Raw genomic sequence first — 11065 nt, forward strand, 5'->3', positions numbered from 1 at the left:
CCTTGTCTCTGCTCAGGTCTTATTTCAAGTCCTCAAAGGCCTTCCTTGACCCTCTATTTAAAGGACCTGTCCCTTCCCCCACTCCTGTCACTTTCTATCACATAAACCTCTTTTATTGTCTTCATAGCATACTATTCTTAAGACCAAATGATCTCTTCTCAAGTTGTCCTTCCTGCCTCTGGGTCTTTGCATATGCTCTTTATTCTCCCTGGAATGCTCCTTCTTTTCTCTTCATATGGCTCTTGCTCGAACTTCAGATCTCAGCTTGTGTAGCCTCTTCAGAAAGGACTTCCCTGATCGCCAGCACGCCCCACCCCCTACTTCTCTTAGCTTCTATTAACATTTTGTTCATTTCTTTCATGGCACATGGCAATCTTCTATATATCTATATGTACATCTACCTCTATATCTATATGTCTATCTATATCATCTATCTATATCTATATCATCTACATAAAATCTGTTTTTTGTTCATTTTTTTTCTCTCCTCACTCCAGACTGAACAATCTCTAAGGCCAGGGATTTTTGTCTGCTTTGTTCAGCCCTTGGATTGTTACAGAAAGCTTCACTTAGAAGGTGGAATTTGAGCAAAGACCTGAAGAATAAGCTGGCACTACTGGTACTAATACATTGATGTCAGACACTTTGACCTAACTTTCTTTTATATATATATATATATTGATTATGCTGTTACAGTTGTCCCATTTCCCCCACTTCACTCCACTCCATCCTGTACACCCCTTCCCTCCCACATTCCCCCCCTATAGTTCATGTCCATGGGTCATACTTATAAGTTCTTTGGCTTCTATATTTCCTACACTATTTTTACCCTCCCCCTCTCTATTTACCACCTATCATTTAAGCTATTTATTCTCTGTACCTTTCCCCCGTCTCTCCCAATCCCCTATTGATAACCCTCCGTGTGATCTCCATTTCTGTGGTTCTGTTTCTGTTCTAGTTGTTTGCTTAGCTTGCTTTTGTTTTTGTTTTAGGTGTGGTTGTTAATAACTGTGAGTTTGCTGTCATTTTTACTGTTCATATTTTTTATCTTCTTTTTCTTAGGTAACTCCCTTTAACATTTCATATAATAATGGCTTGGTGATGATGAACTCCTTTAACTTGACCTTATCTGAGAAGCACTTTATCTGCCCTTCCATTCTAAATGATAGCTTTGCTGGATACAGTAATCTTGGATGTACGTCCTTGCCTTTCATGACTTGGAATACTTCTTGCCAGTCCCTCCTTGCCTGTAAGGTCTCTTTTGAGAAATCAGCTGACAGTCTTATGGGAACCCCATTATAGGTAACTGTGTCCTTTTCTCTTGCTGCTTCTAAGATTCTCTCCTTATTTTTAATCTTGGGTAATGTAATTAGGATGTGCCTTGGTGTGTTCCTCCTTGGGTCCAGCTTCTTTGGGACTCCCTGAGCTTCCTGGACTTCCTGGAAGTCTGTTTCCTTTGCCAGATGAGGGAAGTTCTCCTTCATTATTTGTTCAAATAAGTTTTCAATTTTTTGTTCTTCCTCTTCTCCTTCTGGCAGCCCTATAATTCAGATGTTGGAATGTTTCAAGATGTCCTGGAGGTTCCTAAGCCTCTCCTCATTTTTCCGAATTCTTGTTTCTTCATTCTTTTCTGGTTGGATGTTTCTTTCTTCCTTCTGGTCCACACTGTTGATTTGAGTGCCAGTTTCCTTTGGATCACTATTGGTTCCCTGTACATTTGCCTTTATTTCTCTTGGCATGGCCTTCATTTTTTCATCTAGTTTTCGAACAAATTCAACGAATTCTGTGAGCTTATTGATTACCAGTGTTTCGAACTGTGCATCTGATAGGTTGGCTATCTGTTCGCTGCTTAGTTGAATTATTTCTGGAGCTTTGAAGTATTCTGTCATTTGGGCCATTTTTTTTTTTTCTTTTTGGTCTTGGAGCGTCTGTTACTTAAAGGGGCGGAGCCTTAGGTGTTCACTGGGGTGGGGGAACGCTGGTTGCTGAGCTGTGATGCTGTATGTGGGGGAGGGGCTGAGAGGGAGCAATGGCGCCTGATCCACTCTCCACCGGATTTAAGTCACTGCCTCTGCTACCCACAATCAAATTGGGCCCCTCTGGTGCTGGTTCCCGAGTGGGTGGGCTTGTGCACGCTCTAGGCCCCTGTGGGTCTCTCTAACGACCTCTCCTGTAAGGCTGGGATTCTCTCCTGCTGCTGCCCCAACCCCCACGGGCGTTTTCAATCAGAGGTTTGAGGCTTTATTTCCCTGCCCTGGAGCCCTGGTTTACTCGGTCTGCTTCGCTCCCTGCCATTTATCCCGGTTTATCTGTGCGGGAGTGTGGGGCCGAGGGGTGCTACCCACTGCTCTGCCTGCCCCGTTCTCCATCACTCTGAGTCCGGCCCTCTCAATTTATCTGTGTGCGAATGTGGGGCCTCAGGGTTTGCTAGTGGTCAGACTGTCCTCCCCGTTCATCCCACACTCCGCCACTCTGGGTCCCACCACGGCCAGGTGAGTCCTCTCTGCCCCGGTGCCCGTCTCCGCCCCTCCTACCGGTCTGGATGTACGTTTCTTTTTTATCTACTTTGTGTCGGACTTCCTTGCCTTTCGATTTTCTGTCAGATCTGGTTGTGCGAGGAGGTGCAGTGTGTCTACCTACACCGCCATCTTGGTTCTTTGACCTGACTTTCAAAGCCTTTCACTACCTGGACCCTCCTAACCTAGCCTATCCTGTTTTTCACCCAATACCCCCCACCACCCAGGACACGCTCTGCATTCTAATCCTAACTGTCTCACACATTCCCACTTGGAAAGTCTTCCATACTTACTTACCACAATCTGTAGAACAGTATGATATAGGTACTATCATTATACCCATTTTACAGAGGAGAACACACAGGTTCAGAGAGGTTAAATAACTTTTCTAAGGTTATTTATTGGAGTAATATTGGACCCTAGATCTATTGGGACTCTAGAGCCTATGTTTTCAAATACTACATGATACATGATACCAATAACAACAGGCAGAATGGAAGAGATAAAGAAGGAGTAGAGGACAGCATAATAGACCTTAAATTTACTAAGTTTTTCTAACACCGAAGCTTATGCTCATGACCTTTGTATAGGGTATTATACATCCAGGTTTGTCAGGAATGATCCTGATGTACTTCTGGTTTCTCAGCCTCATTATTAACATTATACTCCTTCACTTGTAAATTGTTGTAATTTTAAAGGGGATTTGATATTTTATACTTATTATAGCACATCTTGCCTTCCCAGAACTCATAGTGCCATTTCTCTCACTCTCAGAAAATTAAGAACAAGTAAAAATAAAAGAAAAAAAAGAAGAAATAGTAAGTGTATTCTTTGGTATATCATTTTCATTATGGGAGTTACTTGTGTTTACCATATGTTACATTCCCTAAAAATCACATTTGGCAATGAAGATATGGGGAAAATTCATCTGTCTAATTCAACTAATGCTTATTGCCCTTAGTATATGGGCAATAAATATTACTTGAATACTATTACAATATGGTGAATATAAGTCCAAATTTTGTCGCAATTAAGTAGTCTAGTTATTATTATAGTAACTAATACTCACTGAGAGTTTCATATGTTGAATAGTTTACATAGATCACTTCATGCAGTCTTCAAAAGAACTAATATTATTCCCATTTTAAAAGTGAGGGAACTGAATTTCAGGGACATTAAATGTCTTCTACAAGGCCCCATAGTTGAGAAGTGACAAAGCTGGAGTTCAAACCCAGATAACCCTGATTCCAAAGTCTGTGTGTTTAATCTCAATGCTCTACTCCCCTCTTCTACTTTGTTGCCTCATAACCACATTTAACACTCAAAATCTTTACAGAATATCCAGTATTTACCATATAAGAGGAATATGAAAGAAAATGACTTTCCTAAAATCCCACCCAAGCATCCCTTTTTTGATAGATTAAAATTTTTGAACAAATGAAGTTCAATACCAACATTCTCCTCTAAAATCATAGAAATGTAGCTAATATAAAATAGAGAAACTCATGTTAAAATGTTAGGTTTTACCAGAAACACTAATTTTTAAAGATATATGCACCCCTATATAAATAATGCAGCATTATTTACAATAGACAAGATATGGAAGCAACCCAAGTGCCCATCAGTAGATGAGTAGATAAAAAGTGGTGGTACATTTAAACAATGGAATACTACTTGGCCATAAAAAAGAATGAAATCAACATTTGAAACAACATGGATGAATCTAGAAGGTATTATGCTAAGTGAAATAAATCAGACAAAGAAAGACAAATACTATACAATTTCACTTGTATATAGAATCCAGAGAACAATGAACAAACAAAACAGAAATAGACTCATAGATGCAGAGAACAAACTGCTGGTTGCTAGAGGAGAGGGGAGTTGAGGGATGGGTGAAAATGTGAAGGGATTAAGAAGTACAAACTGATAGTTACAAAATAGTCATGAGGATGTAAAGTTCAGCATAGTGAATGTAGTCAATAATATTGTAATAACTATGTATAGTGCCAGGTGGGTACTTGAATTATTGGGGAGATCACTTCATAAATTATATTATTGTCTAACCAGTTAGCTGTACACCTGAAACTAATATAAACCAATATTGAATGTCAACTGTTATCAAAAAATAAAATTTGTAAATAATAAATTGAATGTTGGGTTTTATTTTTTATTTTATTTTATTTTATTTATTTTTTAAGGTTTTTAAAAATTATTATTATTTTTTTATATTTTAATTAATTTATTTTTATTCAGTTACAATTGTCTGCATTTCCTCCCCTTCCCTCCACCCCACCCCAGCCAGTCCCACCTCCCTCCCCTACCTCTTCCCTCCCCCTCGATTTTGTCCTTGTGTCCTTTATAGTAGAATGTTGGGTTTTAAATTCTTTCTCTGCCTGTGTGACAGTATCCAAGGCTGCACATGGGAGGGAGCCCAAGTAGAGCTATCCAGCAAGATTGTAGTTGGAGAATGAATGATGTGGAACAAATTGCAACCAAACCCCACTACTGAAAACAGTTACTGTATTCAATTTCACCCACATCTTTGAACACCTGCCATATGTGCTCATAACACTGGACCAAGCACTGAGGACAGGGGTTTGGGGGAGCAGTGCAAAAAACACCAGTGAAAAAGCTTTGTGCCTCATCTGAACTCTCTTAACACTTTTGCTATACCCATTTTATGATGCTTTAACTTGCTTTCTATCTGATGTTCTGTAGAGAGGCAGTGCAGGGTAGTAGCAAGCACTGAGCTTGGCAAATGGACTTTGCCTTAAATCGCAGTTCCTTCATTAAGGAAACAGCTGGGTTGAATAAGTCATTTAACCTCCTTTAATCTCAGTTCCCTCTCCTGGAAAATGGGATTTACAATATCTATCTCACAGAGCTGTTAGAAGGAATCAACTGACAAAATGTTATAAAGTTCCAGCCAAGATGGAGGTGTAGGTAGAAATGTTTTGCTTCCTCACACAACCAAAAGAAGGATAACAACCAATTTAAAAACAATAAACAACCAGAACTGCCAGAATAGCAAACTGTATGGAACTCTGACAACCAAGGAGTTGAAGAAACATTCATCCAGACTGGTAGGAGGGGCGGAGATGGGCAGCCAGGTAGGCAGAGAACATAGGACAAGGCGGCAGACTGTATGGACGAGGAGGGACTGGCTCACCAGGAAATTAAAGACTCAAAACCTCTAGCTGTAAAACATTGTGGGGGTTGCAAAGGAGGGAGAAATTCCTATTCTCATAGGAGAGTTCATTGGCAAGTGGGGCTAGAGAGGAGTGAACAAACAGCATTGTTCCCTCTCTGACCCCTCCCCCACAGACAGCACCACAACAGCAGCAAAGAAGATTGCCCCACCCTGGTGAATACCTAAGGTTCCACCCCCTTACAACTTAACAGGTGTATCAAGACAAAGAAATACGGCCCAAATAAAAGAACAGATCCAAACTCCAGAAAAAGAGAGAAGAGATGAAGAGCTAGACAACCTATCTGATGCAGAGTTCAAAACACTGGTAATCAGGATGCTCACAGAATTGACTGAGCTCAGTCACAAAATGAAGGAAGAAATGAAGGCTACACAAAATGAAATAAAATATACAGGGAACCAACAGTGAAGGGAAGGAAACCAGGACTCATATCAACGGTTTGGAACACAAGGAAGAAATCAACATCCAACCAGAAGAGAATGAAGAAGCAAGAATTCAAAAAAATGAGGACAGGCTTAGGAACCTCTGGGACAACTTTAAGTGCCCCAACATCTGAATCATAGGGGTACCAGAAGGAGAAAAGGAAGAGCAAGAAATTGAAAACTTATTTGAACAAATAATGAAGGAAAAATTCCCCAATCTCGCAAAGGAAATAGACTTCCAGGAAGTCCAGGAAGCTCAGAGAGTCCCAAAGAAGCTGGACCCAAGGTGGAACACACCAAGGCACATCATAATTACATTGCCCAAGATTAAAAATAAGGAGAGAATCTTAGAAGCAGCAAGAGAAAAGGACACAGTTACCTACAAAGGAGTTCCCATAAGACTGTCAGCTGATTTCTCAAAAGAGACCTTACAGGCAAGAAGGGGCTGGCAAGAAGTATTCAAAGTCATGAAAGGCAAGGACCTACATCCAAGATTACCCTATCTAGCAAAGCTATCATTTAGAATGGAAGGGCAGATAAAGTGCTTCTCAGATAAGGTCAAGTTAAAGGAGTTCATCATCGCTAAGCCCTTATTATATGAAATATGAAAGGAACTTATCCAAGAATGAGAAGATCAAAAACTATAAACAATAAAATGATAACAATCCCATGACTATGAACAATAGAACCTACAAAACTAAAATTAAGCAAATAACTAGAATAGGAACAGAATCACAGAAATGAAGATCATGTGAAGGGTTATCAATGGGGAGGGGGAGGGGAAGATTGGGGGGAAGGGACAGGGAATAAGAAGCATAATTGCTAGGCATAAAATAGAGAGGGGTAGGTTAAGAATAGTATAGGAAATAGAGAATCCAAAGAACTTGTATGTACAACCCATGGACATGAACTAATGGGTGCGGAATGCTTGAGGGTGAGAGGGTGCAGGGTAGAGAGAGCATAAGGGGGAGAAATAAATTGGGACAACTGTAATAGCATAATCAATAAAATGTACTTAAATAAATTGTTCTGTTGCCAAAAAAAAAGAAAAAAATGTTATAAAATGGTTGGCACCAGACCTAGCATACAGTAGGCATTCAATAAGGAGCACTCATTGTTTCTATTAACATTCCTTACCTACTGTACTAGAAAGTGAACTCCTTGTAGGCATTGTCCAAATGTATTTTATCTTGGTGTCTCCAGAATATTGAGCACAAAGCCTTGCACATAAGAAAGTCTCAAAAATAGCTGTCTAGAGATCAAGGAATGAACGAATTATTATAGTTCAAATTATTATAGTTTGGTAATTTGTGATAAAAATAAATACAAACGAAGTATTTTAGAGATACAAAGAAGGACAGCAACACATTTGTTGATGGGAGAAGAGGAAAAGGTCAAGAAAAGATTTAAGGAAGATATTGATAAGGAGAAATGACATTAAAAACCCTTCCTGCCTAAGGGGGTTTGAATCTTCACCTATCTGGCTTCAATGGTCCAGTCTTTCCAAACTTATACTAGACCATAACTGACATTATGGTCTCTCTCATAACATAAGTGGAAAGTTGTGGTGTAATAAAAAGCCAAGAGACCCAAGTCCTAGGCAGCCAAAGACTCGTGTCCTCTGGGTCTCACACTTCATCTCTCTAAGCCTCAAGTTCCTCCTCTATAAAATGGGGACTTAAAAAAAGATATCAGTCTCATAGAGTTGTTGAGAGGTATGTGCTCATCAAATGGCAGTTGCAATTTCTTCCCATTGCTGTAAATAAATCTGCTCACATAGTCTTTAAATTTGGCAAAACAAGCCCAACATATAGATGTACTGAGCTGGCCAGGCATCGCATTTGTTTGGAATATTAGATTTCCCATAAAGCTTTATATGTCACATTTTAGTCTTAGTTTTAATAAGTGCTATAATGTCTGGGACATCCCAAGTCTTTTTGGCATGACTGGAACTTTGACAGCATATAACAGTTTTGGTAAAATATGCTTGCTAGATAATTTTATAAGACTTTAGGATCACTAAGAAACTTTGGGAAATGTGTCCTCCAAAGGAAAATAAAATGTACTAAAAGCTAGCTAAAATCTTGATTCAGTGTGCTGATACTAAAATTCCCAAAGAAAAAAAATAAGAGTGTTGCCATCAAGAAACAAATAAGGAGCCAGGCCTAGAAATCAACAACATGAAGGCAATAATTAGGAGCTTAACCTGTACATTATTACATCCAACATTTTTAGTTTAAAGGTAAATAAAGCTACAGACTATATCAGACAAAAAGAAGGGAACTTCCAGAACCATGATGATATATTAAATTCCATTCCAGGCTCAATAAACTATGACTTATAAGGCTTGTAAAATCTTTACAAGGCTCCTGACAGCTCCACATGTGCTGATGGCCAGAAGAATGGAACCTTTTGCAAAACATCTGCTAAATCATGCATCTTGGCTATAATTTCTCTCTCTGCCCTTGATGACAAAGTACAGAAGGAGTGGAACGCATTGAGGTTTGAGGGTGTGGATGTGGGTGTATTGCACAATATAGGGGCTACTTCTTTAAAGTGGCATTCCATCATAGCTTCCATCGGTAAGATGCATTTCTGTATTGGATAAAAGCTGCTCTCTCCTAACTTTAACCATGCCTAAACAACATGACTTTGTTCATCACATATAGAATTACATTAAGGGTTTACTAGAAGATGCAAAGCTTCTGGTAAGTTATGACAAACATGAGCATGAATAGATTATACTCAGCAAGCTGAAAAAAGTTTCCTAATAATTTTAACTGGAGTTCATGTACAGATGGCCGAAAGTGGACTTTCATGGACAAACAAATAGTTTTCCATTGTCCAGGAAAGTTGCAAATCAGAGTGACTGGAACTTTTTCATATCATGCTGAGTTTTACTTCAGAGTTCAAGTGCTTATAGAGTGAGAACATGGAGAAAGAGGCTGATAAAAAGGGCTTTCCTCTTTTATGTTTTCAGTGCTGTGTTTTGGAGTTTTGAGGTTTTTAATAGTATATTGTTCAGATGATTGGAATCTGAGTAAGGAAACAAAAGGAATTAGAATGGTGCTCTTCTTCCACTCAGATTTTACTGTTTCTCCAGCTGGCCTCAAGGACTGTGCAATGTGGGAAAACAAATGGTAGCAATCAAATAATGATGCCACCTTCCCAATTCGTACTGAATTTGGGAGTTGCTTACATACTGGGCAGGAGAAGATGTTTTTTTCTATGTCTGATTACAATTACACAAGACAGCTCTCACTGACCCCAACCTCAGGTGGGTACATATAAGTGGGAAACAACCAAATCCTCACATTCGCTGGCCATTTATTGAGCCTCTACCATGTGTCAGGTACTATGCTTTCTATGAGCATGATTGTAGAGCAGTAAAGAAAATGGATGGAGTGTCTGTCCTCATGGATTTCAGCAACGCAAATAAGGAAGCAACAAGATGAGTGCAAGGCAGAGGGATAACTACTGTGGTAGAAAGTACAAAGGTGGAGTAAACATGGTGTGTGTTCATAGGGAGCTCAGAGCCTGCTGAGAGAGACACAATAGCAAATAATCAATTACAACACAGAGGGATAGTCTATGAAAGAAGGGAGCTCGGGAACTATGGGAGCACAGAAGAGAGAACTCATTCCTTTGACTAGGGAAGATAAAGATGGACTTTACATAGGACATGCCACTAAAGCAGGTCCTGAAGAATGAAATGGCTGAGGAATCAGATGGTTGAGGACTCCAGTGCACTAGCAGTCACAATTTTTCACCTTCAGGTGACTATGACCTTTGAGTCAAGACTGATGTAAATCCCACACAGTGAGCACTAAAGAGTTAAACCTCACTTCTGCCAGTACTTTCAAGGTTCTTGAAATCCCAGGGGAGGAAGAACTCTAATCCTGCCTCATAGTAGTAGGAATGCTTTAAAGGGAGGAAATTAGGAAACATCAAAGACAGGGTGTGTTTCTGGGTGATTGCAAAGAGCCCTGGGTTTGAGTCCTGGCTCCACCACTAAGTAACTAACTAACTAATTCTTTGTTCTTCAAGAAAACTTTTAATTTTCTATCAGACTCAGTTTCTTTATCTGTAAAATAGTAATAATCATGTCTTCCTCTTTGTATGGTTATGAGGATCACATATAGTGATAAAGAGAAGGGGCTTTGTAAACTCTAAAACCTGATGCAAATGTCAGCTATTGTTTCTTGGAAGGGGACTGATGGGAGGAGGTTGGGGGAGCAATTTGGATTTATAATTGGTGTCCTCTACCAGGAAGCCAGTCTTTGTGAAGGAGGTGCACAGCCCTTTCCACCATTTATGCAGAAAATGAGAGGGAAAACAGTGACCTGTTTGGCCAGGCAGTCTGGATTTGTATTTTCATAGTCTGCACTGAGGCCTGCTGCTATGGTTGGAGGGAAAGGAGGAAAATACAAGAAAATACATGCAGCAAGACAAAGTCTGAGGCTATGGCTAGAGCAACTCAGAAGAAAACAAGTACTTATATGGGAAAGCTGCAACAGACAGTAACTGAACAGACAATCAAGGGAGTATGTATATAGGGAGAAGCAAAGTCATTCCAGAGGCAGAAAGGGCAGAGCCTAGTGGTTAAGAAGACAGACTTCAGAGCAAGAAACCCTGGACTTCAAGTCCCATCATACAATCTTAGATAAAATGATAAATTATATTACTAGTTTTACTAATTTACAATAATTTATTCTCTCCCTGGACATGACTTCCCAAAGGTAGAGTATACTTTTCTGCCCCACTGACTTTGGACTTGACCATGTAACCTGTTTTGGCAAATGGAGTATGAGTGAACCTAACATAAGCACAAGCAAGCTTTAAATGAGCTTGTATGATTTGGCTTTGCCTCTCTTGCTTCTGCCTATGAGAACAGTGTGCCATACACCTGTGCCATACA

Source organism: Desmodus rotundus, chromosome X, assembly GCF_022682495.2.
Source record: "Desmodus rotundus isolate HL8 chromosome X, HLdesRot8A.1, whole genome shotgun sequence".
NCBI lineage: Eukaryota > Metazoa > Chordata > Mammalia > Chiroptera > Phyllostomidae > Desmodus > Desmodus rotundus.